Source organism: Xenopus laevis, chromosome 8L, assembly GCF_017654675.1.
Source record: "Xenopus laevis strain J_2021 chromosome 8L, Xenopus_laevis_v10.1, whole genome shotgun sequence".
Taxonomy (NCBI): domain Eukaryota; kingdom Metazoa; phylum Chordata; class Amphibia; order Anura; family Pipidae; genus Xenopus; species Xenopus laevis.
This window is the reverse complement of record NC_054385.1, coordinates 53,463,130-53,477,452: the sequence shown is the minus strand read 5'-3', so window position 1 is coordinate 53,477,452 and position 14,323 is coordinate 53,463,130.

Below are 14,323 nucleotides of genomic sequence, written 5' to 3'. Positions count from 1 at the left end.
AAGGAAATATTTTGCAAGGTATACAGTATTTAGACATTAACCTGGTTCCCACTTGCACAAAGATGATCTTGCCCTTTGCACCTGAATTTGTATGGATATAATAATCTGAGCATATGAAAAAAATTTAAAAAATGTCCTGATTGTGTATTAAGCATTTGATTTGCTTAGTGATTAAAAAAGTTATTTTAGGATGTTACTTTGTACATTTGTGTATTAGTGCCAAAAGTTATATTATGCAGTCACATACTGAGTACCTGTAAGTTCTATACCAATAGTTAAAAATTCCAGCTTTGCACACTGCCTTCCTATACGTAAACAGCCCCTATTATCTTTAAAAAAAAAAAAGTTGGCGCAAGGAAAAAACTTCCATTAATTTTAATGCATTTGGAGTGAGAAAAAACATCCATAGCATTTAATGCATTTGAACAAAAAGTCACAGAGACAAAAAAGGTTTAGAGACAAAAAAGTTGCTGCAAGAAAAACACAGCCATTGACTTTAATGCATTTGACGTAAGAAAAAAAGTTGAAAAAAAATTGCCACCTATTGACTTTATTGCATTTCACAAATTTTTCTCTGTTTTGTGAATTTTTCAGCAATTTTGCACAGCACATTCACTCACCACTAACTTCTTTAATATTTTACCTGAGCGTTATAAAAGTTTTAGGGGCAGATCTACTGACATTTGTAAAAAGTCTGTGTTGCACCATTAGCTATCATTGGAGATATCTATTTCTAGTGGTAAAATTATTGTTTTTTTTTTTTCGATTTATGGCCATAAGTAGACATTTTTAGTGTATGTTATGATTAGAAAATGTTCCATGCACTATAATTTGTTTTTGTTTTTGTCGAATCAGAGCAGGGAGAACTAAAAATCCTTTTGTAAAAATCAGGAAAATTAATGATTTTGAAAAAAAATCCATGTAGTGCAGGTAAAGGAAAAAATTCCCACAGGGGAAAAAAATGATAATATTTTGCTTTTAGGTAACTTAGGGGTGGTTTACCTGCATGATAATTTTTAGTAAGTTATAGAATGTCTCATTCAAAGTAATTTTCAATTGGTCTTCATTTTTTCTTTTTATATTTTTTTAATTATTTTCTCTCTTGTTTTGACTCTTTTCTGTTTTTAAATGGGGCTTCTTTTAATTACTCATATTTTTGTTCAAGCCCTCTCCTATTCATATTCCAGTCTCTAATTCAAATCAGTGCATGGTTGTTAGGGTAATTGGATCCAAGCAACCAAATTGCTGAAACTGAAAACTGGAGAGCTGCCGAATTAGAAGCTAAATAACTCAAAAACCACAAATAATAAAAACAATTAAAAACAAATCGCTAAATGTTTCAGAATATCACTCTCTTCATCATACTAAAAGTTACTTTTGAGGTGAACAACCCTTTAAGCTGGCCATAGACATACAGATATAATCATACGAATCCTCGATTCACGCGATTTTCGGACCGCGTGGACATTTTTCGTGCCTTGGAGATTGGTCATTCAGTCGATTGGATAGGTTAGAAAATTTCTGTCGGCTGCCGATAATATCTCTGCATATATTGCCGATCTGACGATATTCAGTGGGAGACTGTCACTAGCTTTTGTCGGACATAAACTTTCATACGATGGCTGTCAGGGCAGAACATTTTACTACTTTATTTAAACTGAAGGTTAGTGGCAGATCTGGAGATGGGGACTTCCATTCATTCGTCCGATATTGCAGGTAAGCCTGCATGGCTATGACCACCTTTACATGTGCAATGACCTTATGGAACAATCAAGTCTTGGATGGAGCACAAGCAGGTAAATTAGAATTACTTGAGGAAACCATAGATAGATGAAGATTTTGATATGGATTACTTTACCTCATTTATTATACAGAAAAACAGAAAAGTCACCCAAAATGTTTGTTAGGTTATCACTCTATTGCATTTAAAAATCAGAAATGAAAAAGCTTTTAGTTTGTGCTTTGCAATAAATGCTGCAGACCGATTGAGTGATTGAGTGACTTCTCCCTGTTGTCTACTGTTAGTCTTGGCCTTGGCAGTCATCGAGGTTAGTGATGAACAAAACTTCAAGAAACACATTGAAGTCAAAAGCTATTATATAGTTTTTTTTTGGCTGCAACTTTTTGCATGCAAATTACATGGTGAGTTTTCATGAAAACTTTTCCCCCCCTGACAAAATGCTGACTATTAGCAAAAATCCATACCTACTAAAAATGTTGCTCATTGCTAACTGAGGTGTACAGGTATGAAGTGAGTCAATAGTGTGCAGAAATGTGATTTGTTAGGGCTTCACTATCTATCCCACCAATGCTTAAACAATTATACAGTAGCTCTCAATTCACTAAGGGATGTTACATTGACATAGTAACATTCCCTTAATGAATATGCACTCTGCAATGTAATTACACAATTTTTCCTTTGTGTCTGTCTGAAAGACCTGTCCAGGCTACCCGATATGGTCCTTTATATGGACTATTGCTACATGAAAATAATTCAAAACTGTTAGATGTGTTTATACATTAAACTATATTAATATATTAGTAGTATAACAGTATAAAATATACATATCCTATATGTTTATTCAGTGGACCTGTCTCCCCTCCAGTCTTGTAACATTCTGCATTTGTAAAAACAAATTTAACATCTTAAATACCAAGGTAGAACTCACTAGTGCATTGGAGTGCACTTAACTGCATTGCTGTTGTAGCTTAATATTGCTACATCTATTGAGTTATTGAGTTAGAAGCTTTTGATTTTACTATTATCTGTATCACCTCAAATGCTCCTATACAAGTTTTTAAATGAATGATTATGCAAATTATATATGTCCTTTTTCTAGGTTGCATTGCTAACACTTTTACAATTTAGTTTGGAATATGTTTGTACAGTATATAATATCTCTGTTCTGTGCTTTTATTTAAAGTTATTCTTATTTATTTTGTACCAATATGACCTGGCAGCATCAAAACCATTGGTCGCACTTACCATAATTGAACTTTATATAAACTTAATGATTATGTAATAAAGACACTTAGGGGCAGATATACTAAGCTCGAGTGAATAATTCAAATGCAAAAATATTTGAATTTTGAAGTATTTTTTTGGGGACTTCGACCATCGAATTGGACAAATTCGATCGAATCGAATGATTCAAATGATTCAAAGTAAAAATTGTTCGACTATTCGACCATTCGATAATCAAAGTACTGTCTCTTTAAAAAATACTTTGACTTAATACTTCGACACTTTAAGCCTACCGAAGTGCAATGTTAGCCTATGGGGACCTTCCAGAGCCCTTTTATACATTTTTTTTGATCGGATAAAAATCATTCGATCGATCGCTTAAAATTGTGAGAATCGTTCAATTCCAATGATTTTTATTCGATCGTTCGATCAAAGCTTTTGCACTAAAATCCTTCGAATTCGATATTCAAATTCGAAGGATTTTACTTCGAGGGTTTTTTAACCCTCTAAATTCGACCCTTGATAAATCTAGAGTCCAGGATGGAATTTAAAAGGCTGCAACTTTATAAACAATCTTAATATTAACATATTAGCATAACTGTAAATGACAGTTTTATCACAAACATTAACTCAACTGGAATGCTTGCCTAAATAACTCCACCGAATAAATGGCCACCACAATGCTGGCCATCGAAATTTTGCTGCACTTGGTTAGGCAAATAGAAATAAACCTTACCTCCCGGGACCCTTACCCGAAGAAGGGCCCATTCCCCACTCTGGCAAGCATTCCATCGCTCCTCAGCTGCAACAACAGTGATACTCTCCTACTACCAAAAATCAAAACTCTGCTAGGCTCTCCACAACAAAAACAAGGGGGTGGATGCTCCAACTGCTGCTTGAACCACTTGAAGAGTTACTGTTCATTTATTCCTTCTCCCTGCATGGTAACCCCTCCCCCTTGCTACTCTTCACACATGTTTTAACCTTTTACTCCCTCTAGCCTGCCTAAACTCAGTCAAAGCTTCCCTCCCTGTACTACACTCATCTGGGAAGTCCTATTCTGAGGGTATCCCTTAGGGCCTAAAAAGTATAAAATTGTTGTGGCCCATAAGAAGGTTAAAAAATAGTATTTCTGCTTTATTTAAACACACAAAAAAAGATTCTGAGACTGAATCAAATCAAGTCATACCATTAGGCATAATAATTAAGAAGGAATTAAAGAAGCTGAAGATCTACATTAAAAACACCTGAGATATTCACATCAACTGCCAATTGCTGCTGGAAGGTGCCCAGAGTTATAGAAGAGCAACAGCTGGAGTGACACAGTTTGCCCATTCTGGTTCTAAATAGACTCTTAAGAAAGTCCTAAATGGATTGGATTAGATCCAGAAGGCCAAATGGATTTGTTTCAATGTTTGCATTTCTATATTTTTATGGTCTCTATCTAGCTCACCTTTTTTCAAAAATGTATATGAATGCTAAGATTATATACTGATGGACTATTTTAATCCAATCACCAACAGAGAGTTTCTGTGATTATTCAGCAGAAAATATCAAAAAGACAGAGAACACTGATCCCTATGGAAAAGTACTTAAGACAAGTACTTGCAAATAAGCTGTTTTATGTGTTTTCTTTTAGTAAACTTATTTTAGAGTATAAAACTTAATTTTACATGTATGCTTGAGTACTGGCACTATACGTCATGCTGCTGCATATGACTGAATTTTTAACAGCTTTTTAACAAAATACTTTAATTAATTGCCAATGAAAATAGACAAAAATTGTCAGAAAACCATCTACTACCATTATGAGCAATAGCTTCTGCCTAGCTTCTACAGACTTTCAGTGAAGTATGTTGTCACTTACTGCCTTAAGTGCACATTCTGCCATGAGATTAAATAATCCCTAACTTTATGTAGAAATATATTCAGGATGGAACATTGTGGGCTGGGACAGAGTCTGAGTAACTTTAGAAAACAGTCAGCCTTAAGATCAAGGATTTATATTTTTTGGAGACATTCATCAGCAAGTTCTTCACTGTGTTTTCAGACATAGATCGATATCCGATGCAGCATTTAAAAACCATATGGCTTTTACATTTACTAACTGGGACAAAGTACTACAAGCAAAAAATAGTGCAATCTGTTATGTTTTCCACCTATGTTTCAATTTTTTCTCTACTCAGAACTTCTGTGTATTTGCAGAAGTCTTATAGTTGCCACACAATTCTGTGTGCTAAAGTCATGCTAGAAAAGTCTACCTGTAATTAACTCTTATGTTGTACAGTATCTGTGTCATGTTTATTATGAAGGCAGACATGGGCGCTCATTTACACCCCTTCAATAGCAGAAAAAATAGAACATGCACAAGCCTAATCACAGGTAAAAATTCAGGTGTGTTTTCATCTAGCTCTGTACCAGCTAATAGTGAAAAAGCCCAAATATTGTAAAAGCAAATATTTCATTAATATTCTTCATTGCATTTAAAATAGCCTGACATTGAACTGGGTGCAGTGGTTCTAGGCTGAAGGTAAACTAGTTTTCACCTTTTTCTTTATAAAAAAGCGTATGCTGTCAAAACCATAATTAGACTACTCATTGATTCATTAGGCCATTACTAATTGTGAGGTTGTTTGGAGCAAAAACTGTGCAGATGCATCGTAAAGGACATCTGGCTCACATTTGTCCCTGTCTGTATTGATGGATGAAATACACATTGTTTCAGTGCTAAAAGATTCATTACTGGTAATCACTAGAGATAACTCTAAAGCCGTGTGGATCACATTTTATTTATTTATTTAATATGTTCTAATTAACATGCTTAACCCTTCTTATCATAGAGATGGGTACAATTTTACTTTAATTGCTGTCAGAATTGTCACCAACGTCGGAATTGTCGCTGACGCCGAAAATTTTTTGATGCCGGGGTTAAAATTCACGTTTCGTGAAATTTCCGCAAATTTCGCCGGAAATTCGCAAATTTTTCCGTGATACAAAACTGGAGAAATTCACCCATCACTATTGTTTACTAAAGTAGGTGCAGATTTGCACTAGAACAAAAACATGCAGTTGCCAGTTAGCTTTAATAGCATAATGTGAACCAAGAAAGGGAAATAAATAATTGGTGATTGTTGGTTACTGCGCTAACAACGATTTGGATACACCATAAATGTGTGCACATTTTAACAATATCCACAAAGCATTAAAGGTGGTTAATGGAATGTCTGACATATCCATGTACAAGTGTGCACAATTTTAGGGACCTGAAAAGTGAGTGACAGGAAGCTAATTTTAAAGGGGCAAGCTCAATGTGACATTCATCAGCTAAGATACTGCTTCTTAAATGCTGATACTGTCAGGCTACCTTTCTACCAGATAGTTACTATAACTTAAATTACTGTATCTTACTTAAACTTCTTACTGTATCTTACTTAGTGAAAAACTAAATTCTCCCTTATGCTCCAACATGGAATATTACAATAAGTAGTATTAATATAAGAATGCTCAATGCTACTTGTTCAGTTTCAGATCTCTAGAGAAATTCTTGAACCAAAGAGAAAATCTTGTCAGTCCCTAATTAATTCATCATGCAACATATAAAATCAAACTATACTGCTGACAGCCCAGATGGGATGGTGTGTCTTCTTGTGTTATATCCCAATGTTATGTAAAAGTATTCAATTATACGCAATAATGGAACATGAGATATTGTTCTTTTTTATTCTGAATTATATTGCAGCTTTTTTAATCTTCATATTTATCAATTCCCAATGCTACACAGTTGGAAGATACAATACAGCACCCCTGTAAGTACAAGACAGCAATAAAAATAAAGCCAAGCAACAATATTCAGCACAAAGTTCAAACGTAGAATTAATCACTATTTAATCTCTTTTGAACTAATTTCCTTCCTTTCATCATCTGGTGTTAGACAGTTCTACAGACATGTCCTTGGGAAGAGATCCCATTAAGTTTTCTTGTCTTTCAGAATTACCATCAGGTCACTCCTTCAGATGCAGTAGTATCAGGGTTTTCTCAGCATGACTGATAAAGAAATAGTGTTTCCATCAGCGGTGCCCAAATTCTTACTGTAAAAAAAAAAAAAAATCAAAAGGATTATTTGGGAGCAAGTTAATTAAAAATTTGATTTGAGTTTTGGTGTGATTTGAAAAAATTGTGGCAAAAAAACATCAATCCAAAGGGAGTGAGGCCCATTTCCACATAAGGCAGTAGCTCAAGTCTTTATAATTAAAAAAAAGGCATGCATAGACCTAACGCATTTCATGCCTATGTGGGCACTTACTACTAGGAGATGATTGGAGAATTTGTCCTGTTTCGCTTTGCTGAAAATGTGCAAATTTCCCGGAAAATTTGCGAAACGGCGAAAAATGAGCTGAATGCTAATTTTGATGGCCGTGGCTATTCTGACATTTGCATCAATTTTGACGCCGGTGTTAAACTCAATGGGCATATGAATAATGTTTATGCGCAAGGGTTTTGACACAAGCGCCAGCGTCCAGCGAATTTTCACACAGTTTCACGAATTTATTTACCGGTGGTGAAACAGGGATATACACTGCAAATGCGCGCCTGCTGAATTTAATCACCCATCATTACTATCACTAGGTTGTGGGTCCCTCTCCAGGTACAATCCTTAAAGGGTTGACAAAAGCTCAATACAAAGTGCAGAACCAATAGGGGCAAATATCACATTGTCAACTAACCCCAAACTGTCTATTTAATGGAGCATATAACCACTCATACTCCCTACCATGACACTTTTACACACCTGTGTGCTAGAAGCTAAAAACCCTATCCATCCAAAAAATAAGAACAACTAGAAAACACCAACAACACCCCAGGGCATTTAATGGCTTCTGTTATACTTTTTCAAGAATTAGAACAAGCAGTGCTGCAAAGAGGTTGTTTACAATAGCAATTATGTTTTCAATAATCTAAAACCATTAGTGCATAGAGTAAAGCTTCTTGGAATTGAAATTTCTTAAAGAAAAAGTGTCACTATATTTAAGAACATTTTTAAATCATGTGAATGCTAGTCCAAGACTTGTCTATAATGATTAAGTACATACCTTTCAAATACTTAAGACATAACCAGTGCTTTCTGTAAATTTAGTTATCATTATCATCATGTTTATTCATTTTAAAGAAGAATTTATGTTGATTTAAGATCGACATACACACGAATTCTCCCCAAGTCTAAATCCACAAAGCTACTTTCTCTTGTTGTTCAATATTCATGACCGTTTGGCATCATCTTAACATTTTAAAAACAACAGTTTTTGGTTTAGCCCTCATGCAAGCCATAAGGTAATGTATGATGTACAGTTCAATACCACAGTACAGTTAATATTTGTGTTAAGTGTATTAATCATGTATTCATCTTACAAAAAATAGTAATAAAAAACCCAATAAATAAACATCAGCAACCATAGACTGTTAACTCAAGAAAATACTGCATGGCACATCTTAATATTGTACTAAGAAAGAATGGCATTGGTTTTTTTTTTTTTTAATCAATTATTTTCTCACTCAATTATTTCATTCATAGTACTATCAATGTTTTCTTATTTTCACAATTGTTTGCAGCAGATATTCAAATTTGGCTAGTTACCTACATTATAATATTTCTCAATTAAAATAGTTTGTGGATATTTTGTGCCATTTGGAATTGCTGAAATAACAAAATTAGCTTTGTCGTTTGTTTTTATTGTTCCTTTGGCCGAGTTACTGGCTGTCAGTGAACGAGCTAATACTCGGCAGTGAAAATGTTCTGTTTTATCCACACAATAAACATCTATAGAATGATTCTGCTACATATAGTAGATTTCAGATTAGATCATTTGGTTTTTGATATATTTTGTCATTCTAAACAGTAAATTTTCAGTGTCAAAAACTTTACAATTTTAGATCATTGTGCTTTAGTGGATATTGTTATGCTAATCCATTTCTACTTTATATTTTGATCTATTAATTACAATACTTAGGATCTGTGGTTTTCTGTGATTTTTTTTCTATGTCAAATATACTCTACCAAAAACATTCTGAATGGTTTTATTTCTGTCAAGATGCATTTATGATATGTTTAGATTACATCAGTTAGAAAGCATTATTATCTGATTGTGTAAAAGGATATCAGACAAATAATAAGAATTATTTATTTAAACAGGAATAAGAGACATGACATGACATGACAGGGCTAAGCAGTTGCTTAATCGTTGCTGGCTGTTTTTTTTCAATACGCTGATGGCTAACGGACAGACAAGGGAATATAGGGCTAGCTAGACCTGCTTCCTTTTCACATTTAAGGCAACCTAGTGAATGTTTGTTATACAAGCTATGACATCATGTTTGCTTATAGTTATATTTATATATACATTGCATATCATAGTTCATGCAATAAATGTAATTGTTCTTTAATAAATCTTTGGTGACCTTTTTATCCCACAGTCTGTGTCTGGTAAGTTCATGGTGGTTGTGGTTGTGGTAGATGTTTGCTAGCATGGTGCAAAATCTTTCCTGTATTGATGCTGCCAGTGCATTCTTGTTAAAGGAAAACTCAAACTAAACTAAAGAAGTAGGGCAGTACATCATGAGCTGATTTACTAAAACTCAAATGTATCAAACACCCTTCCACAAATTAAACTCATTTATCAATAATTTTTCTCAAAAAAAAAAAAAGAAGAAATTAACAAAACATCACAACAAAATTGGGCGTCGATTCGTATTGTAAGATTGATGCTCAGTAAATGCAATTGAATTGAATTATGTTTTGGGCTTTTACACCAGCCCAAGGTAACCACATATAGTTGTGTGCCTTCAAAGATATCCCTATCTCCTTTTCTGCAGATTCACTGCAAATGCTTTGTGCTGCTGTCGGTTAATGAGCGTTGGGGTCAACACACTGAATACTGAATATATATAATATAATAAAAATGTCACAATATAATGCAACAGCTGAATAATTATTGGTACATGGCAGCTCAGAAACCTGGGAATCTAGCTGACAGCACCATTCAATGATATAAAAAGATATTAAAAAGCCTTAATTTGTTACTTTTTGGCTTCATAATCTGGACAGATACAACGTTTCAAGCTAAACAATGGCCCTTTAGCAAGCTCAGAAACCAGCACAATTAGCATCAGAATTTAATAATCAGACCTATAGTATTATCCTGAAGATCTGTGACTACCATTACAGTTACACTAACTTACTCTACACTAACACTACAAATGCTGAAAGCTCACTGAGCATGCGCATGTCACAGACACTCCTAATGAAATCCAAGATGGGATAATCCTGAGACAATTTTGAAGGCCTTTATCATTACTACTATAGAGAGGCTGAGCCTTTAGGCTGGTTCAATAATTTCAATATATAAATTATGGCATTTCTAGCCATATTCATTTTTAGGGGTTTATAATTTCTGAATAATAGATTCTAAATTAACATGCATATCCTTCATGTCAAAATAGATCTGCTTTCTTCCAGAGAATAGTATAATATCTACTGTAACAGAAGGAAAGAGTAGACACCTAATAGATATTCACATCTACATGTGTAATGAAACTAACTTTATATATAAATTCTAAATGGGGAGGGAAATGGAAGGGAGTGGTGTAGTAAAAAGACCACTTTGGTACTCTGTAGACGGAATACAGGCAATTGTAAAGAAGAATAAATAGTGGACAACAAAGATGAAATAGAATGAGTATTAGAATCATTTCGGTGTGGGGGGCTAGGGTGTTAACTTCTTGCCACAGTTACAACAATACACTGGTTTTCCTGTTTTCTCAAAATATACAATCTAGCTGTCAATTGCACAATTCCTTATTGTCACTGCAGATTACCAATAGATCACATATTGGTCTGTTATAAATCCATTTTAAGATTCTGACTGAGAAAACTTGTGAAAAGCTTTACGAGCTATAAACAGCATTAGACCTATCACTGACATCTGTTGGGAAAAATACAGAGGTGAATGGGTTAGGTGGCAAATTCTGGGCAAAAGAAGACTTATGGTAGAAGAAATAAAATATATATAAATGAATATAGGGTTTTCACTAACCCTAAATCCTGTCAAGGAGAGGTAGGGGGAGCTAAGGATGCAGATGTAGAGAACATGAGTCCGTCATGCAGTAATGAATACTGTGCTGACAGTAACACGGTGATGAGGGGCATAGATTCAGGGTCAGGCCAAATAAGGATGGAGTGGACGATGAACAGGGTGTAGTGGGTGTAGAAAACTATATGGAACAGAGCTGGTGGAGGACTGGAGTGGGGTAGTGCGGGTGAGGCAGCAGAATCAAGAACAGGACAAGCATGGATGAAGAACAGTAGAATTCTCAGTTTGATAAACACCAACCCGGTAGTGATTAAAAAAAACAAAGAGTGCACAAGGGAAAACTCCCATAGTGTATCACCAATGGTATAATTACAAGTTCTCAAAATCCTGTACTAATTATCAGGGAATGGGAGTAAAAACTAATTTTTTCTGGTCAGTTGGGATGGAGCCTCACAAAACACATTGGATGGCAGGAGCAGTACTTCCACTTGTACTTTTATCCATTTTGTGAGTAGATATATGTTTTACTATAAATACTTCATTAAAAAGCTTTAACGGACAATTGCCTTTTGTATTGCTTTTTTTACACATCGATTGAATCAGTTGCCTTTGTTGATAGATTAAGTTGTCTTCCAAAAAGTGATCCATAACATTGCATTTGTAAATATATAAGTAGGAGGGTGAGCACTGTGGCGGACCCTTACCTGATAAATTTTTTTTCACATGCCCTACTAATTGGTAACATGATTTTGAAACCTTGTAATTGTACCATTAGTGATACAACATGGGAGTTTTCCCTTGTGTGATCTCTTTCATTTTCTTAGCACATACATACATACCAAACAATAGCAGCAATATGAGTCATAATTAAAGAGTAAAAAGGTTATTTTTAAATTCTTCTAAAAATAGATATATAATAATGTTTGTGCTTCTCTGTCTCTCTGCAACATATTTCAAGGACTTGAATGCATCCCATTATATATTAAAAAAAAAAGGACCTTTCCCCTTAAGGTGCTGAAAGCATGTTATTCAGAGAAAACTGTTATGCTATCATTATTATCATCTTTTATTTTTATTATGCAAGGTTACTGAATACACTAACAAAAGCAGTACTTTCAAATAAGGCTAACAAGTCCTTTTAGCAAGAGAGAGAAATGCAAGGTTTATGTATTTTCAGATTTTTGACAGCAATCTGAGTAATGGCTATTGACCCAGAGATCAGTACATTTTTTGTACCACTTACACCTCAGTTTGACCAAAAGAAAAGAATTTTAGCCTTCCAATATGAAATGATGTCAGTCTCCTAGAATTACTTCCCAGACTTTTATTACTGCCTTGTTGCAAAAGAATCCAATGGCAGTAATTGGAGGGACAAAAGAGGTTCTTTGTTGTGCGATACCAGCACTTTAATATTGTGTAGAATGTTATACATTTAGGTATCTTACACTGCAGAAATCATTTAAAGAAAAACGCTGACTATTGTTGATTTCCTTTGAGACATATTTTTCTGCTTGAACTCTTGCTGAACAGTTCTACTTTACTGATCACTTTTATTCCCACAGTCCTAACCATCTCCTCGATAAAAACTCCACTAAATCCACTAAATGCTCTACTCTCTGTTCCTCTGAGATTCTTTTTCAAGTTGCTACCAACCATTTACCATACAGGGTAGGGTGCAAATAAAAGAGACAACGTATAACTTTTGCCTACAGTGACACTTGTCCCCCTTTTTCAAAAGTAGCACCTCATTAGCACCTCAATGTAAGTGTTGTCTCTACTTGCACCAATCATGTACAAAGTTGAATAAAGACAGCCTATTGGTGTCCGCCTGTATTTCTCTTAAGAAATCCCCGTCCCTGAGACACAAAAAGGGAACATCTTCATTTAAATGCATCATTTAAGACTGTATAGAGCACTAATCAGGCCCCATCTAGAATATGCTGTACAGTTTTGGTCCCCATCACTCAAACAGGACATTATTGTATTAGAGAGGGTACAGAGAAGGGCAACTAAGCTGGAAAAAGGTATGGAAAATCTTAGCTATTAGGAAAGACTGGCCAAATTGGGGATGTTCACGCTGGAGAAGAGTCGCTTAAGGGGTGATTTCATAACTATGTATAAATATATAAGGGGATCAGTAGGTCTTTCCAGCTGATGCGAGGTCACCCATTATGATTAGAAGAAAAGAGGTTCCGGCTAAATATTTGCAAGGGATTTTTTTACATGAGAGCTGTGGAGATTTGGAATTCTCTCCATAAATCATTCGTACTGGCTGTTTGTGGAAGAAATATGCTCCAAGATGTAGTTTATCTTGGAGGCAGTGCTAACAATTGAATGACTGGTATGATTCCAAAGTTTGAAACCTTTGCAGCAATGTAATGTTCTAGGTATTTTAATGACAAGTCTAATTTGTTGTTAGTATTTATTGCATGCTCTATGGGGAAGTTGATTAATCAAAAGTCAAATTTGTGAATTTTTTTTTTTTAATTCTAATAAATCTGAAATCTTTCTAAATCCGAATGTGCGTCTACATACAGTATATGAAAATAATGCAAATATAAAGAGCTTGATTGAATAAAAATGGAATGCAGCTCATTTGTGTTCTACTCAGCATTATCAATGGGTCTACCAACTCTCCCAAAAATTTGAAAAACGGAATCTGAAAAATTGTTTACATTTTGCAAGGACAACTGCCACAGGAACTCACAGCTTTTAGATGGCAAAATTTTATATTGAAGTTTTTCGATAAATCTCTACAATACGAGTTTTTTAAACTCTAATTCAAATTTGTTTTCAAATTCGAGTATTAGCTCAAAGAACTCGAATCAAGGTAGCAATTCAAATTTAAATGTTGATAAATCAGCTTAATGTCAGAATGCAGAATCTATCACTAAATACTAATAAGAACAAGATATTTGTGGGGTAAACTATATAAAAGTACAAAAGAAACTCATCCCTTTAAACACGTTATTGACTTCATGCTAGCTGAAGGTAGGAGCAGTGGGCTGTGGCATGAGAAACTGGAAGCACCACAAACTACTACTACTACTCATAATACTTAGTAGTAGTTGTTTAAAAAATGAATGATGATATGGAAATGTATTATATACTATGAAGCAAACTGACATTCAATTTTGACATCATTGCACTGCAGTTTTGTACTTTTTGCCTGATCAGAGTTTCAGATCTGCAAATGACTCACATTTTATAATGAAAAAGACAATGCAATGAATTCCCAATTAGGGCTCATGTAGATTTTTGTCAGGTAGGATCA